We start from the raw sequence: 18995 nt of genomic DNA, 5'->3' as shown, positions 1-18995 counted from the left end.
CCAGGGAATGTGCTGCCCATTGTCAGGAATATGGAGTAGAACTTGCTGGAAACAATGAGCTCAGAGACCGCTCAGAGCTATTCTCAGAGCTGCTCCTGACTCACCTGCATGGCCTTGGGTGAGTTACTCGCAGATTTGTGCCTCAGTTTTACCCATTGGTAGTGGCAGAGATAGTAACAGTCTCACAGGGTGGTGAGAGAATTAGTTAATTAATATTTGGAAAACAGTTTTTGCCTTGACGTCTTTGTGCCTTTGCTTACCCATCAGTACCATCAGAGATAATAACTGTCTCATGGAGAGGTACAAGGATTAATTAATTATTTGAAAAGCAGTTTGAGATTCTTGGATGAAAGGTCCTATGTGAGTAAAACATATCATTAAAAACATCTTCTGGTCCTCTGTGAAGTTAAAATAAAGCTGTAGCTTCTTAGTCATTCAAATAATTAAACCATAAATACTGTTTATTTTAATCTTCCCTTGAAAAAAAATAATCTAATCTAGGCAGTGATACCAGCCAAATAATGAAAAATGTTTCAAATTCAGGAGACCTATCAATTTGAAGAGCTTGATTCTTAATTGTTTTTTGATGTCTATCAATGGAAAGTGAGGGCAATTATATTTACTGATGCTGGGGCAGCTGGGAGGACGCCTGCACACTCTCCTGGGCACAGCAGCTACACAGGGTTTCTCACACTCTCCTATTTGACTTGCTAACCAGCAGGGAGGTGCAGAACAGCCCATCTTACAGGCATATGCCAAAGGCAGCTTTCCCCAAAAACGGGGGCTGCAGGAGCAGCTTCTCCTCCCAGGAATGGTGGCAAGGGGACAACTGGACCAGGAAAAGGCACCATCAGCCCTCGAAGCAGCTCACACTGCTTGTTTCTCCTAAAACTCAGCACTGAGTGGGTCCTGCACAGGTCCACAGGGACAGAGATCCCACAGCAGCACTGACCAACACTGCACAGGAACAGCAGGAGAAGGGATGGGGTCTATATTTAAAATCATCTTTTATTTAGAGAGGTACATGCTAAATGTGGAAACCCCTCTGAGGATTTACTGTAAATTGGGGCATAAAATTCATGCATTTGGCCCATGTATCTCTCTTTGTCTCTAGTTTTTGTGCATGGTTTTGTTTTACAAAGTACACAGGGTGAAGCAGAGGCTTGCAGGATCAAGTTTTTTTAATTGAAAGGAGCCTCTTTTAAGGTGTAACTATTGCTGGGAACCTGCTGTGCTGGTCACCCCAACCACCACCCCACAGAGGCTCCCTCAAGCTCTGAGGGCCTTGTCTCACCCTTTCCATGGCCTCCCACTCCTCTCTGCCCGTAGAAGATTTTGCAGCGATCACCAGTAGCCTGTGTGGGAATGTGGGGAGGAAGAAAGGATGTAATTGCCTTCCTGAGCCCCAGCGCTTTCATTAGTTAAATGTCCTCCCATCTTTCCATGCCAGTCCAGCTTGTACTGAATTTTCATCAGGCCAGAAGAGGCCTTTAGGGCTATTTGAAAGCAACCATCAGATAAAAGCGATTGTCATCCTCCTTATGCGGCAGGCAGGGAAGCAGACACGGGCAGACTGGTCACACAGGAAGGAGAGAGAGGAGGGACCCAGTGACTCAGAGCTTTTGACTCCCAGCTGTCAGCTTGAGACGCCGCTCCAGCCAAGCATAAAAGCACATGGTTATCTCTCAACTCATGAATAATCCCATTGATTTAAGCCATAAACTCCAGCATCCAGGCCTTCACCGTCTGACTACGCTCACCAAGAGTGGATAAACAGGAGTACAGGTCTGGATATTCCTTTTGATGTAGAGGAATGACAGCTAATAGTAGTTTCCCAGGTTTCTAAGAAAACCAGCAATGGGGATGAAGAAGTGGCTTGGTCCCCAAGATATGGAGTCCCTCAGGGGTGATGGAGGTCTCTCCACACTGCTCAGCACCTCCCTCTCATTAGTGTTGGATGTGTGTGTGTGTGTGGTGCTGCTTGGTGACAGTGACCTCAGTGGTGATTCCCCAGCACGGTGCCCAGGGGATGTGACCCCAGTCCTCAGGCTTTGCTGGGGGTGAAAGGGGCATTTGCACACAGGATGATACCCAGTGTCTTCTCCCAGCTGGGGTTACTGAGTTATCTCTGTGCTCACACAGAATTGGGAAATGTCTGACTTGTGAAGGAATCTCACATGTCCCTCCAAATTCAAAAACCCAGTTCAGGGTACAGTTCACTCCCCTACAGCTCCTTCTGGCTTTGCCTTTCTAGCACAGGACTGAGATCAAGGAAAACAAGAAGGAAGCTCTGTTCCTGTTGCTGATGGGAGAGTGAATCAACCTAAATTTATGGTGGTGTTGCTACCAGATGGTCGAGCATTGCTCCCTTCTATTATGCAAAGTAATAGCTTCACAGACAAAGTAGAGAGCACCAGAGACACCCGAGCTTTTGAGAAACACATCCCAGAGCTGACTGAAAAGTGTGGTTTACCTTTATCTGTTGACACAGGATTTTAGCTGGATGTCTGCTGTTCAGCCCTTTCCCAGAGGAGAAAGGTGTCAACTCTGAGAAAGACTCTGAACCCAAAGAAAACGGGGTCCTTCTGTTAGCAGTTTTAAGGGCAGGGTTTTGCAGACTGAGATAGGAGCTGGTGGTTTAAATAAAATGTTCAACAAACCTGGGCAGAGCCCATTTTGCTTCTGTTTCTGAGAAACTTTCGTTTTGGTCCTTTGCAGCCTTGTGATCTCTCAGCTGGAGATGTGTGAGCCAAATGGACCAATCCCCATTGCCTAATATGTCCAAATATTCTTCCTGGTCTGCATCCATCTGCTGCCTCATGTCATTATGGCATGTTGACATGAAAGCAGAAGGTGTGAATGGAAAGCTACTTCTGCTGGCTTTAGCTCACGACAGCTCAGATATGGGTGCAATGCTCCCCTGGACACTGTGTGAGGCTCAGCGTGTGCTGAAGCAATGCTGGGACACATTTCTGGGGCTGAGGCTTCCAGGGGGGCTCCAAGATATAAAAATAGGCCAGGCTTCTCATTATGGCTTCCCAATAACTGAAATTCAGGTGATTAAGCCTCAGTTAGGAAGGGTGGCCCTTGTCCTCACTCAGAGCTGTGGGATCTCAGCTCTTGGCTGGTTTCTGAACCAGTTTATTCTGAGACAAGAAGTTCTTTAAGAATCAGTGGCAGATACTGGATCAAATTCATCCACTGGCATTTGGGTGCAGAATCCCCTAGTGCAGACTCTGGAGTTTATAACCTGCATTTAATTTCCCCCTCTTTCATTTCCCCCTCTAGGATTACAAGGGGAAACAAGACCAGGAAAGGACAGAAAGGATAGAGGAGGAAAGGATCCATTTGTGCCTGGCTGCTGGGGACTTGGCAGTCCAACTCCTGCTCCAAGCTCTTCCTTCAGACTTCTGCCTGACCTCAGGTAAATTGCACCACAGCTTCCCCATTGCTCAGAAATGGTTAAATACACCACTCATTCCATAGCATTTACAAACCAACAGGTGGGAAGCATCACCTCAGAGCCAAGCACCTGTAAAATTGCTTGCTAAGGTATGTGCTACCAAATTCAAGGCACGGAAAACCCAAGGGTTTCATAACAAAATGTGGAAAGCCCCCTACAAATATTCCAACACTCCCTTTCAGGCCACACCCCAAAAGCAAGTGAGGCTATAATGGACAAATCCTCCTCTGGCAGGGGCCCAGAGCACCCTTTGCCCAGTCTCAGCCTACTTCAGCCCATGCAAAATCCCTGTGGGAAGAGGCTGGCACGGCCCAGACGCTCCACAGCATTGTCCCCTTGCTCATGGCAGCAATGCCAGCTCACGGTTAGCGCCTCGGTGTCTGGCCAAAGCACATGGCAGACAGCTGTCTGAACCTGGGACCTGGGAAAATGGGATAACATCAGGAAAAAACAAAAACATCTTACGTACCTACTGCTCCCATCTCACCCCGCTCTGGGAGATGCCTCCTTGCCGTGGACTGAGTCAGCGCCTGCTCTTGTGGTCCCTCAGCTCTCCATGGAGCTGCTCCCTGCTCCAGGCTTGGGGCTCTTGGCATGTGGCACCCCACGTGCTGTGTCCCATCTGGGAACGGTGGCTTGGCTGCTTGCACCCGGTTTGGGCTGGTTGGGCCCCTCTGTGTGTGTGACTGCAGCTCCCCAGAGGGTCAGGATGGAGCAGCAGCCCCTGCCCAGGAGTATTCGCTGGCTCCTTTCAAAAATCTCCCCAGATGTTCATGGGATCTTAAGTTACCACAAAGTATCTGCCTGGATCTGGGCTTTGATTCTCCACTCTGTAGCTTTATTCCAGGCTGGCTGGGGCAGTGCCTTTCCCTCAGAGACCACAACTGACAGTTCTCCTCTCAGGGAGAGGGAGGAATGGGGCAGCGGTTGCATTTTGAGGGTGGGGAGAGAGAAAGGCTGTTTGAGGCCATGGGGCAGCTGCAGGGCTGGTGAGGATGATCAGGAATCACCTTTTTCCTTCTCTGTGTGGGATGGTGAAGTGGATGTCTCACCTCTGCCAGCTGTAGCAAACATGGGGGGCTGAGCTCCAGCAGTAGATGTGTTGCCTCCCCCACCTGCTCCGCTGGTGTGAGAGGCTTCATTCTGCAAAATAAGGACAGACAGAGAAGCTGAAATTGCCAAGTGGGAATTCAGTTTGTATTAACTCTGAGAGCTGGCCAAAGAAGGAGAAAACATCCATCTCAGGAGGGTTTTCAAGATTTGGACACTTGGCTTCACGTTTTGGTATGTTCAAACGTGATCTGTCAACTCCCATCAAGGGAAACAAGAGGAAGAACAAACAACTCAGTCTGCTGAAGTCAGGGCTGCCATGGTTAGAAAGTTCATGAAGCACATGGCTAAAAATAGGTTAGTCTGAACCCATGATGTGAACACAACTCCACAGCTGGATATTGCAGGGTTCCTTTCTCTCTTGTTAAATCCTGAAATATTAGGAAGTGAAATGCAAAACCAGCTCTTAAAAGTAATAATAACCCTCCTATCAAAATTAAAGCTCAGCTGTGCAACTTCCACATTCCTTAGCAATGTATTTGTCTTTGAGAAAATTCATGGTAAAGATTTTACTTACCTGAGCTTTGGGTGTCTCCATTATTAGTAAGCCACAAACGAATTGAGTGGATGATGCAAAAATGAGTGCCAATAAAATATTTACACCAATTCTTCATCCTGTGTGAAACTTCTTTTATATATATGCATATACATAATACTATAAATGATAGGAATTATGCTCATATTTTGTACTAGGGATGTAAACACTGGTCCCAACAGCAGTGGCAAATGAACCACTCACATTTTCTGATTGCATAATTTGCCTAGAGGATGGATACATAATTACACTATAATTAAGTATAATAAACAGAGAAAATGATTTGAGAAGGAAAAATTATCACAGCCTCAACCACATCAGCCAGAAGCTCTCTTCTAATTAAGTTATTTTATTAAACAAAATGTTTTTAAGGTGGGTCTGCTTTGAAATTGTACATTATAGCCCATGTAATGCAATTTACTTTATAAGTAAAACACAGCTTGTGTATGGACAGATGATACTTGATAGGATTCATGAAACACAGAGCCATTGGGTCCAGCCCAGCCAGGTGCTGAGTTCCTCACAGCCCTGGTCCAGAGAGCAGACCCTGAGTGCTGCTCTGGGAAATTGCAGCCTTTCATGTGCACTCTCTCATGGGCTCTTGGTATGCTACTTGTTTGTTTGGGTTTCTTTCTGATTTAAGGGAGAGATGAGAGCACCAGGTAATTCTGATGCTGTCATCCTGTAATGATACACTGGAGGCAAAGGACAAGAAAAGAGGCAGCTCAGGCTGGCCCAGATAACTGATGGTGTTTGGAGTTGAGTCTTGAAGCACTATTCCCTCTCCAAAGCTTTACCCTCACTGGTGGGGCTCAGCGCTTGATGAGATGAGAAGACAAAGTTGGCTTTAATGTTGCTGTGGGAGAAGAAGTCCAAATCACTGCATCCTGAACTACAGGACTCAGGAGGATCCCCTGGTTTGCTTCTGTACGTGGCAAAGGCCACCACACACCTCTGGCTCACTCCTCTTACAACTACAGCTCTTTCAAACACTTGCCCCTAGCACCTAGCCTACAGGAGCCTTGGGGTGTAACTCTGCAGGAAGAGACTGCTCCTGCTCCTGCTCCTGTTCCCCACCACCACAGAAAGTAAAAATTATTCAGTTTCAAGTTTCAGCCAGAAGATGTCTGGATTCATCTGCCTCATTTCCCTTCCTCTTGTAAGTACCTGGAGATTGTGATCAAGCCTCTCTTCAAGCCTCTCTCCTGTAAGCTCTGCTACCTGATACTGATCTCTGCTCACTTCCTGGCTCTTCAAGGCTCCTCCAGCCTTGAAATGTTCTTTGGAAAGATTTCTGTGTACCAGCAACCTGATTTCTTAGCTATTCACTCCCTTCTTCAAGGTTTACTTGCAATCACTTAGGTTTTCTTTCATGTCATTGTAAGAAACAGCATAACTTCAGCAGCACATCCTGTTGGTTCGTGCTTGGCATGAGATTGAAGAATGGATTTGCATCCCAACATAAGGAGCAAATCCCTGGACAAGTCCAGGTTGGATGGAGCCCTGAGCAACCTGATCTAGTGGGTACCATCCCTGCTCATGGCAGGGGTGTTGGAAGCAGATAATCCTTAAGGTCCCTTCCAACCCAACCCATTCTATTCTATGATTCCAAGAACAACCAGAGAAAGATGTAACTGTGTCCTAAAATATCAGTAGTGCACTACAGCACAAGGTCCTTGAGTTCAAACTGTTGAACATCATGTTATGAGAACATCTCCAAATGCCCAACAGGAAGATCTTTCTCCAGCTCTGCCTACTGCTAACCAGGGTGACAGAGAGCGGTGTGGTGGTCAAGAGGAATCTTCTCTTTTTTGGAGTTTTCCACTTGTACGTGTTTGCAGAGCTTTGAACCACAAAGTGCTGTGGGTTATTGAGGAATTGCTGATGTGTGTGGCTGCAGGATGCCCCAGGGTCTGGATCCTCCTCGTGCCCACTTCAGCTCCTCTCCCCATCTCAAGCTCTCTCAGGTGAGTGGTGACCTGGTTTCAACGAGGAGCTGCCATGACAAGTCACGTGGCACTCACAGACGTTGCAAACTCAAGCCAAGGAGTCATTCTCAGATGCTTGGCAAACGCCAGACCACAGAAACTCAATGTGTCGTAAGATTCCACTTGGTCCCATAATGATGGGTGGGAAAAAGGAGGAGGATTATCCGTAGACCTCAAAGTGTTTTACAAAGGGAGACAAATGCTGCTATTCCCATTTATTGGATAGGGCAATGGCAAGCTGAGACTTGCACAAAGTCACCCAATTAATCAGCCAGAAAACTGCCACTGAAACCCATGCTCTGGTCTAAACAGGTTCTCAGACTGCCCTCATCACTGGAATATCTGAGTACCCTCCAGTTGCACATGAGGAGAATTTGGGCATGTCCGTGCTGGCCGAGGCGAACAGCTGCCTGTCCATCCAGCCCCCTTCTCAGCCAGCTGGACACCAGCCATCTCCAGGCTGAATGTAGCCACATTCACACCATCCTGAGCCCAGATGTATGAACCCCACCACGAGCTGGGCTGAAAGCTCAACCCAGCTCCTCCCTAACTCAACTCTGTGGCTTCCGGGGTGCAGCTCGGTTATGGGGCACAGACAAAGCAGATGTGAGACTATCTCTGAGAGCAGACAGACATTTCCTTATTCTAAATCCAGTTTCATCATCTGTAGTGCCCTTCAGAATATTTCCTCGTGCTTTAGCTCCCACTGAGACATGGAGACAGAACACAAATGCATTGGTTATCTGGTCATGGCTCCTTGGAGGAGAGATTTGGAAGATGACACTTAAACAGGGATATTTGGATGCAGCACCATAAAAACAAACAAACAAACAAACAAAAAAACCCAACCAAAAAAACCATCCCAAGTATATTTAGCAAGTCAGGAAAAAGGAAAGAGAAGGAGGGCATTTCTAAACTCAAGATTCATTTGTCATGAGCAAGAGTACTAAAAAATAGGTAACTTAATGACCTGAAGGAAGACTAGCTGTTATTACAGGGCATTATACTGGCAAAGTTCCTGTACACCACAACAATAACTCTCTCCAGACTTCTCTTCCTTTCCAAAGCATGAGGAAACACCAGTGCATTTAGCCTCAATTCCCTGGCAGGCAGCATCACTTCCTTGTGAGAGCTGACACAGCCATGGGAAGGCTGTTCTTTGCAGCAGCTACAAAAGCCCTGTGTGACCCAGCAGGTCTGACGTAGAGCTGAAGAAATGAGTCTTGCTCCAAGGAAGCTAAAAATCCCAAGGTGCCCTGAGAGCTCATCCTGGACTACTCATGCTCCCAGGTTTAGAAATCCTTTGAGCGTTGCTGAGTTCACATGAACCACTCCCAGCTCTGGAAGTCCAACTCTGCTCACGCTGACTTTGTTTTCCTCATTTAGCACCGTCTGCCAGCAATGGGCCATTGGGTGAGGTGGGCTTTGCTCTGACGCTCTCCCCTGTTTCTGGATCCAGATCCCTGCTGTCAGGGATTCAGTGGCTTCCCTAACTCATCCCCCTTCTCCTGGGGTAAAGCAGGGCAGCACGTGGTTCTCTGCAGCTTTGCATTTGCTGGACTTCTGTGCAAAGCCCTGAGTGAACGTAATGGGTGCCTGTGCAGAGAGAGCACAGGGGCTGCTGCAACAACAGACCTGGTTCACTTGGCCACAGTCATCCAGGAAGCTCATGGCAGAGCTGCAAATAAAATCCAGACATTTTGCCTTTTGGGGCTGTGTCCTCACAACAACACTGCTCTTCCTCTGGGCATCTGGGCTTTTTCTCTTATTGGGAGGAGCTGCTCAGCAAGTCTCCTTAAAGGGAAAGAGCCACACTTTCATTTTTTAGAGAAAATGACACCACCTACATAGGAAAACCCTGTAGATTCTTGCAATTATTGCCATGCATGGACAGATTTCCCTCCCTTTGTGATCTTTACCACTTCCTCACCATATGGAAAAGGCCTAATCCTGATGAAAATAGTCCTGGTTCCAGAAACGCCACCCAGACAATGTTGATTTACCTCCACAAAGGATGTGGCCCAGTGCTTTTGGCCAGACTTTCCTGCAGGCAGCCAGTCCCATCCCTGTCTCCTCCACCCAGCAGGCTGGGGAAGTCAAGGGACAATAACTCTGCTCAGCTTCACCTGGCCCACCCAGGGAACAGCTATTTCTGTACAGACACGCAAAACCCAAGCCTTGTCCCTTTAATCTAACATCGTGTGAATGTTGCTAAACCTAATTTGAAAAAAAAACCCAAAACAACAGCCTGAAAATAGCGTTAAAGGAAGCAGAGGATTTGAACTGCACTATATTTTTAAGATAGTCTTTCTGGAAAACCCTGTATTTAAAAAATGCCCCGTTTACCATGAAGTTTCTGAAAGTATAGAGCCATCCCAAGCTCCTGTGAGATAAGGCTTGTAATTTGGAACTGAGTAATGGAGTAAACACAATTGATTTTGCATTAAGAGACAATGTGTCTGTCTCATATTGCCCCCACTCCAGAGGGGTTTGGGGTTATTTGTGCTGGAAATTAAAGCTAAGAGCAATGATGATGGTGGTAGCTCATCCTCCATGCCTGACAGAGGGATGGTATCTCAGGATACAAATGTCCCTGGGGCTTTGGAGGAAAATCTGCTTTGGAATCAAAAACCCTCACTTCTGATAATTGAAGATCCCCTGTCTCCCACACCTGCAGGACTGCTGATTTAAGGTGTGAACCTGCAGCTGTTAAGATGTGGTGGGCAGAGGCTGAACAAAGCGCCCTCCTCTTAAAGGAAGTTGCACCAACTCAAGACCATTCTAACAATAAGATCTCATTCCTTCATATTCACTTGACATATTCCTATGAAAGGAATAGAAAAACCAATGAAACACAGAAGTTTCTGTGGTGGTTTTATGCCAGGCATAAATATCTATGTAGGAGCCTTTCAGGCCTCTGCATTCCCAGAGCAAGGACCAGATCTGACTTTGGATTTTTTAATTTTCCTTCAATTTGCTGGTGTGAAATCTGACAGCCAGGCAGATGTGTCTGCCTTGATCTTTGGTGTGGATCTCCTGCTGCACTCCCCTCTGTCTACCCAAGCCTCAATAGGGGAAAGTAAAATTGCTGTCCAGAACCATTATCACAGCACCCCAGGTCTGTAAATTCTCAGGAGTTTCATCCTGGAGAATTTGACCCAACTTTGATCCAATTTCAGAACTGGGTATAAAGCATATATCCTTAAGGGGAGCACACACACACTTGAAGCACCTGCAAAAACATATGGCAGCTTCACATCCCACTCAGCAGTTTCCTGGACTGAACACACAGAAGTGCAGGCTTTGTAAGAACCAGCAGTTTCTGAGCCCTGGGTTTCTGCCTCTCATCGCTGAACCACAGTCTTTCCTTGGCTCTCTGAGAGATACCACTGCCCTCCTAATCTGGCAGTTCTTGCACAGAGTCTTTCTCAAGTCTTACTCTTCCATGGCTTTTTTCACAGGTGAAGCTCCTCTCTGGCTGCCCTGAAAATCTCTTTCCTCCCCTTCCCATTGCAAACAGAGGTGTTGTGTTATCTCTGCTTAATCCTAAATGGTGAAAAGGACCATTTCTAGGATCAGTAACTACACTTCAGATATCTTGGGATTGTGCTGGGCTGCTAATCTGCAGAGCTCATTGCAAATTTTTCCAGCTAAATCTTTTGTTTAGTGAAAGATGCTTTGCCACAGGAGCTGTTTTCCTTAAATACACTTCTTTGAAGCAGAACTTCTAAAACTTTTGGCTGTTGTTTCTGACAACGATATCATTTTTCCTGTCTTATCAACATTTTCTGTGCAAACTTATCAGCATGTTTTCCATGTCAGCAACCAAACTCGATTCTAACATTCCTTCTACTACTGCCAAGAAAGCAACAAAACCCACAGAATGGATTTAAACAAATCATGTAGGTGTGGAGATACCCTTCTGTGTCACTCTGTACCTATGCCACTCATGGGACACATTAGTTTAAGCCCTTAGAAACTCCCAGAGATGGAGATCTCTGCATCATCAGTTCCAGCATCTCCTGCTCTTTATGGAAAGAGCTTCCTAAACTCTCACCTCCTCTTGTCCTTCCCATGCAAATAGATCCATGACTGCTGCACTCTTTTACCAGACCCCTTTCAGCCACTGTCTTCACAAGTGAAGCCTCTCACAGCTGTCCTCAGTCTTTTCTAGACTAAACAAATCCAATTAAAAAAACAATTCCTTACAGGTCATGTTTTGTGAAACCTCTTATCAGTCCTGTTGCCCTCCTCCAGACTTCTCTGGAGTTTACATCTTTATTTGAAGTCTGGAGTGTGGATCTGAGGCCTGGGCCTCTCCAGCACCACAAGGACCTCCACACAGAGGGTGCTCTTAGGATCCCTTCCTATATCAAGTATCTTTTTGGCCATGGCATCACGTGGTAGACTTAGGCCAGAGCTTGTCCTCTACCAGCTCCCCTGACATAGTGCCAGGAGCCCGACCTGATTCCCTATGTGTATTTTTATTATGCACCTCATTTTTTTCACCTAAGGTTATTTCTGAAGTGTATTCATAAACATTTAAGAACATTTAAGATTAATCCTCCTCCCAAAGTCAGGGTCTTCCAGATAATTTTGTTGGTTTAAGCTATTACTCCACCATCCAGACAGTTAACAGAGGTTTAAATGAACCGTGAGCAGCAGAGACCTCTGTGGATGGTCCTCTCACTTCATGATAGTGAATCATTCCTGCCTAATCCTCAAGGGTGTTATTCCAACTGATGGCTGAAAAATAGCAATTATGCTGATAAGTATCATTTCTGATACCAAGTGCAAAGAAGACTGAAGCCAAGAGTGATACCAGTGAATAACAGGTGAACCTCTGCTCATCCCCTGTACCGAGAAACAGGCTTGAGCACCAAGCCCTGAAACTACACTCTCCCTTTTTTTACAAGAGGACAGCAGCAAAACTGGATTATTCATGGCTCTGAAAGCAGGATGGGCACATCAGTATGCCCCTAGAGCCAAGATGATGAGCTAACCAACTTTGTATTGTTAGAAGAGTCCCCACCTACACTTTCACACAAAGGGCCGATTAGCTCATGCAAAACTCTGGGAGGATGCCATCTTTCATCGCTACCAGAAGATGTTTAATATACATTAAGTTGCCAACAATTAGGTGTTTGTGTGTGTACACACAGCCCAGGAGCTGCACACTGTGCCAGGGCAGAGCCATGTGCTGGGCACAGAGTCCACAGTGCCTGGGGTCCCTCCACCACTTCTGCAGTGTCCTGCTGCAAGGGAGCCATCAACACTCCATGGTCACTGATGGAAATACTGAGTGTCTGAGTGCACTAAAACACACAGGAATAAAGATGTGAAGCATCACTGCCCCACAGCACAGAGCTCTCAAAACCACTGGTTTTACACTGCTGCCAGCATCACCTCTATGAGAAGTGCTGCATGACACAAAAGGGAAGTGAGCAGGTGGAAAGAATGGGGAAAAAAATCCTTTGAGGAACACATTCCCCTGTTCCTGCAGTGGTGAGCAGTGCTGTTCAGAGGAACAGGTTCAGTGAGGCTGCACACATCGTTTGTGAACAACTGAAAATGTATTGTCCACTTTCAGTGGCCACCAGGAATTCTCACAGTGCAACCAGCCAGAACGATCTCCTTGCATCACAGATTTTATGTCACAGAAGAATGCAAATGAGAATCAAATGAAGAAATCCTCTTCAGCATGAGAAAACAAGAAAGTCAGTGATATATTTGCTATGTTCCAATGGCATACCTTATCCTCCAGCTAACATAGGAAGTAATGTCCTCTCACTGTCTTTTTCTGTGCTCTTCTTCTGTCTTCCTCTTGCTGAAGATTTGCCAGATGTCAGGAATGCCCGATGCTTCCCATTAGCTTAACAGTTAACTGGAAAACAAAGTGATCAAAAAGTCATGCAGAGAAATGTGCTTTTGACAAACATATAGCAATGCATGTCTCCCTGACATATTTTCTGATTATAGCCTGAAAGCAGTAGCAGACACGGGAGTGTGTCACAAAAATGTTTTCTTGCAAATAGGAGATCTTTCTTACCTCTTGCTTATACAGGGAGCCAGCAATTATTGCATATAGAGGATCTTTCCATCTGGACCACCTGTATTCTAAGGAGTGGATGCTGAGGGTGTCACCTGCATTGCCTCTTCCCAGGGATGCTGGGCAAATCAAGCCCCTAGGGAACTGCCTGTAAACTCATGTCCTACAGCTTGTGGGGAGGAATTATCCCAGAATAATTTTGGCCTGTTTCTGACAAAGAATAACTGGCTGGATCCCGCATGGTTACATCCCTGCAGAACCTTCCAGCAGTTATGGTTCTGGGAGCTCGATTCCAGCACAGCCCATTCACTCAGTGGGATCTCCTAGTTCTGAGCCCAACATGATTCCCCTTTCACAGAGCAGGCAGCTCCCTCTGCTTCCTCAGGCCAGTGCTTGCACTTACCAGAGCGTTTTTACTCAGTGGAAGTCCTTGCACCAAATGACTTTGTCCTAATCACTGCACTGCCTCCGCTATCGCCCGCACAAACATTCCCTTCGGATCAACATACCGGCCTGGCCAGGAATCACACAATTGATGTTTTGCTTTCCACTGCCTTATCTAAATCCAGTTACTGCTCAAAATGAGACTAAGTCAACAGACTTAATTGAATGAAAAGGCTGTGAGACAACCTGGAGATTTGTGGCTGTGTGTGTCCGTGCAGGAGTTAATCACTGCACAAACACTTTGCCACGGACGGAGCCGGGCTGAGCGGGATCGGTTTCTCCTCAGCCTGGAAGCTCCTGACACACCGGGGTTGTGTGAGGTATTGTTGGGGCTGGCAGGAGGATTTAGACAGCACCACAAACAATGTACCACCACAGAGAAAAGCTGGGGATGGACAATGGAGCAGCCCATCAGCAAACACTTCTGCTTGCTGCCTGGATTAGGAGATAGCAGAGATCCCAGAGTAACGGCCAAAAATAATTGCTCCCCTGAAATCGCTGCTGTCCAGATACATGAAATAGCCCTGGGAAACCCACTGGGAGCAGCAGGTTGCCTGATGTCCTTAGCTCTTGCCAGGGAGGCAGTTGCCAGACTCCAGATGTCCCCAGTGGTCAGCTCTTGCAGGCATCACAGGATTTTCCAGGCTGTACAGCCATGGCATTCCTTCTGCAGATCAGCAGAGAAAGGTCAAAATGAAACATGTGGGAACAGCCAGACTGGGACAGATCCTTGCTCCACCCCACCTCTCCTCCTGCCTTTAACAGGGACCATGAACAGACCCTATGGAAAGACCATTAAACCTGAACAGGGCCACAGCCAAGATCTTGTCCCCACTGTGACAGTGCTATACAAAGCTTCTCCAGGGCTGCAGGAGGAAGAGGACACAGCCTTACCCTGCAGTTACAGCCTGCCCTGGCAAAATCTGTGCCACTCCTTTTCCTACCACCTGCTCGGCTCAGAGGCCCCGTGCTGGCACCCAGTGCTGCTGCTGTTTGGGGAGGCTGCAGGGGGAATGTTCATGTTCATGCCAATGGTTCATCTTAGCCAGTGCCTGAATGGAAGCTGAGGCTGCAAATCTCCTAAAATAGACATTAAATATCTTCTAATACAACATGACTCACTACTTTCCTGGCTGGGAAGACACTCTTGGGTGATGGAGAACCTGAATCGTTCTTCAGTAGGCAGTGACAGCCTGATGGACACCTCAAGGTGCCTTTGCCATGAGCCATGTAGAGACAGAGCCATTTCAGCTGGGGGGCTGAACAGGGATTTTGGCTGGAAAAGCTCATTCCCTGCTACAGAGAGACACCGTGCCTTGCACAGGCCACTCACTTGTCACCACACACTGGCTTGGGGCCAGGACATTTGGCTGTAAAACTGCAGCTGTTTGGTGTCCCTTAGAAAAAGAGGGCACTGACACAGCCAGATCCTTCCTCCCAACACGAGCTCTTGCCCTTTGGCGTGCAACACCAGCAGACAGCACAACTTTTCCAGCTAAGTCAGGAAGGATGGGAAAGCTGATGAGCTTTGTGTTCAGGTGCATGTGGCCAGAGTGCTATGCAATGGCAAAAGAAGCTGCTGCCCAGGATTTGGGATACAACAATAATACACAGCACTGTATTTCATTCTTTTAACAAGTGCTGAATATGCAAAGGCTCCTTTCCCAGCTTCTGTCTTTGTCTTGGAAGCTGGGGAAGAGCTGTGTGTATAATTATTTTCAGATGCCATCCACTTTTATTGATTATCTGAGTAGGATGCACAAATAATGGCAGCTAATGCCAGAGCAGAAGTCGAGTGAAGCTCACTCTCTGTTGGGAAAAGCTGAAAGGAACCCACCACGTGAATGGCTTATTGAAAACAGCCTGGGATATATTCCCTATAGTCATTCCCAAAGTTCAAGGGCAGGGGAAAAAAGAAGAAAGAAAAAAGAAGCTGTCTCTGTGTTCACTAAACTTCTAATATCTGAAAGTGCTTAAAAAACCACTCACACTTTTTTTCATACACTCATGGAAAAACACACTAAGCTTTTGACTCGATGGTTTTGTTTTTCCAGCGAGTCCCTTCCAGGCTCCGCGCGCCCTCTCGCAGTCACGTCTGCTGGGTGAGCTGGGAGCTGACAAACCCGAGAGGAGCTCTCTGTGATTTTGCCACATCGGGTTTCAAGTATCAGCTTGCTGGAAGTGCGGCGGAGAGGGAGGAGGGAGGGAAGTGGTGTGAGCTTTGCCAGCACACCTGCACAAGCTTTGGGCTCTCCTGGACACTTTGTGTGCTAATGATGTATAACCTGCAGAGCCTGGCAGCTCGCTCGCTGAAGACTCTACCAGACAGGCTGTGCATGCCTCTGATTCCTAATTTCTTAAAACAAGCAAGAAATTGCCCCCCATTCCCAGCCCTGTGCTGTAGGTAAATGCCCAGGATGGAAACTGAGATGTGCTCAGCTGGGCAGAGCCTCTACCAAGGCAAGGAACAAAGGACAATTTAATTATGGTGCTTTAGGTCTATGTAATTCCTCTTACAAAGCAAAAGGGAGGAAAAAAGCTGAAAGAGAGACAGAGTTCATTTCAGCTCCAACGTTCTGCTAATTTTTCTTTTCACTATTAGAGATGCATCTGGATCCTATTTCTAATCCACTCTCAAATTTGCTTGAATTAAAATCCCAGATCACTGCTGTGTTTTCAAGTTGAAGTGTGCATAGTAGCCAAGGTTTATATTGCAATTTCTGGAGTTACGGAATGATGAGCTCCAAAAGCGGAAAGTGTGTTGTGTGCCTGAGTCCTGGGGAGAAAAAACCTGGTTGGCATCAGTGTTATTTGGAATTGGAGCCCATTTATAGAATAAATAGCTCTGAAGTTCAAACATGGCCACATTTTACACGTGGTTCTGCCCACTGGAGCTGATGGGTGTGGAAGAGCAAAGGCTGCCATGCTGGAGATGTAGGAATGGGAAGTGATATTTAATTAGAAAACCTGGATATTTTTCAACTTTCCCCTGACATTTAAAAGTTCCCCCATTAGTTTGGGACTTCTTTTAATGAGACATTAACTTTCTCACTAAAACAGCACTTGCTTTGGAATACCTGCACTTTCCCTATTGCTCCCCAAATCCCAGTCCAGCATCCTGCTTATGCCTAAATCCAGGTCTTGTTAGACTGGAAAACACCACAGCTCTCATGGAGTTATGAATCCCCATATTTTCTGGGCTTTCATCTCTGCCATGACAATTCCCAGCCTCTGCCAGGTGAAGTCAGCCAGCCAATATTTATGGAAAATGAACAGACTAATCATTCCCAATAGTGGGCCATGATTATTAATTGCATCAGTTTACATTGACATCCAAATGGACAGATAGGAGCCAAAAAACTGGAGTAATGGCTCCACCCATCTGCCAGCCAAATGTAAACAAGGCAGCATGGTTAAAAAGAGGACTGAAAGTCAGGGCTGGCACGTTCTCCTTCTGCTGTGTTACAGTGGGATAGCCAAACTTCCACACAACCTTCCTGCCAGGCAATTCATCCAGCCCTAAACTGACCTTACCTCACTCACAAAGTTCAGTGGCTTCTCTCAGTATCAGCTTCTTTTTAAACAGGGCTAGAAGTGCACTACTCTCAGTAAGAGCAAGAGATTCTATTTTGGAGATTGGGTGTTGCAGGGTCATGATTTAAACCTGTTAAGTACCTAAAATACAGCTCAGCCCAAGCCATGGTTGGCCCTGGTGTTGTGTGTACATGTGTGGGCAGGGAAACTGCTGCAGAGGGGAAGGGAGTCCTGAGAAGAGCCCTGAACTTACCCTTCAAACTTTCTTCCTTGCCCCCCTCCAAACTGGTCTAAATTCAACTAAAGTATTCCCAAATTACATTTCCAGTAAATTCATGACCTTGAACAAAACAGCATCTGCTGTTTGTTGAGGCATCTTTGCATGCCATCGATCCATTCCTCCTGGTACCATCACCTGGGGAAAAAGGATTCTGCTCCACTTCCAGTTCCCACTCCTAACCATGAGACCAGCTTGGCCTCAGCATGGCCTGTGCCTGCATCTCTGAATACCACAAGCCTGCTCAGATGGGCTGGCTCAGAGAAGAGAGCTCTGGGAGCCTGGGCCAGTTCATACCAGTGAGGGTCTGGCCTGTGAACACTCGCACCTGCAGGGTGAGGACAAATAAAAGACCCACGCTCCAAAGCGTGGTGAGCTCCAGCCTCCTAAGCTGTATGAAATCCCACTTCCTCTCCACTCGTGCTAAATGTAAAAACAGAAACAAAGACACACACCTAAATAAACAGAAAAGCAGAGAGCAGAACGGGAGGGAGGCCCTGGTGCACGCCAGCTAGCACAGAGAGATGTTTTCTATTTGCGGTCCTCCGTGTCAGACCTTGCCATGTCACGTGGACCAGAATGTGAGTGGGAAACTTGTTGGACACATTGGCTTTACAAATGCCTCACAATTGCAGAAACACCTGCTTTACATTATTTTCTTTGCTGGTCCACAACAAAATTCCTCCCTGGTCAACAGTTCTCAGCAGACCTCCTTTCCTCCTTCTCTGTGGATGGCTCAAATCACTGGTTTCTAAATCCTGGGCCACCACGAGATCACACTGGAACCTCCTTCAGTAGGAGCGTGCCCCAGAAGGCAGAAAGGCCAGTTCTGCTCAGAATGATGCCAGACCATTGGCCAGAGGACCAAACCCGCATGAGGCTGCTCATGGCTGGGAGGGGGAGCAGAAGGGGCACCCAGCCCAAAGGCACAGGTCTGTCAGACCCATCTGTTTTCAGCGTGAACCCCCCTGGCCACACCTCTGCAACTCACAGCACTCCAGCCACCACGAGTTATTGCTCTTGGTCTCCTCTGCTTCCTGTGAAGCTGGAATGGGTCTGAGACAGCGTCCAATGAAACCAAAGGAAGCCTTTCCATTAACTCCATGGGCTGTGGATCAGACCCAACATCTGTTTGGCCCTCTCTGTACACAGCACAGCCAATTCATTCTTTATCCATTCCTGGGCCTCTTTCTCCAATAGCATCCATATTTTTCCTACTTATGGTTGTCATTAGCCCCACTACGCACCACCCCAAGAAGGAGACTGCCTGTGCCCTTTTGGCAACCAATCCCCTGGTGTGGCACAGTGACAAGTGCTGCCCCAATCCCTTATCATTTCAGCAGGGCTCTCCTCTCTCCTCGTTCAGGTTTCCAGCACATCCCTTTGAGCTGCCAAGCTCTTCCTACCTCCCCTTCCCACCAAGTAATGGGCTGGTTGTGCCTCCTCTTCTATTGAAAACCTGATGAAGAATCAGTGCCGAAACCAAACAACAAGGTCCAAAAGCCTTTAACACACCTGAAGAGCATTGCCAAAGCAGGGACAAGCTCTCTGAACAGGCATTTCCACCTTGGTTGATGACAGCCCAGGCAATGGAT

This window comes from Poecile atricapillus, chromosome 3, assembly GCF_030490865.1.
Source record: "Poecile atricapillus isolate bPoeAtr1 chromosome 3, bPoeAtr1.hap1, whole genome shotgun sequence".
NCBI lineage: Eukaryota > Metazoa > Chordata > Aves > Passeriformes > Paridae > Poecile > Poecile atricapillus.
Note: the sequence above shows the minus strand (reverse complement) of the source record.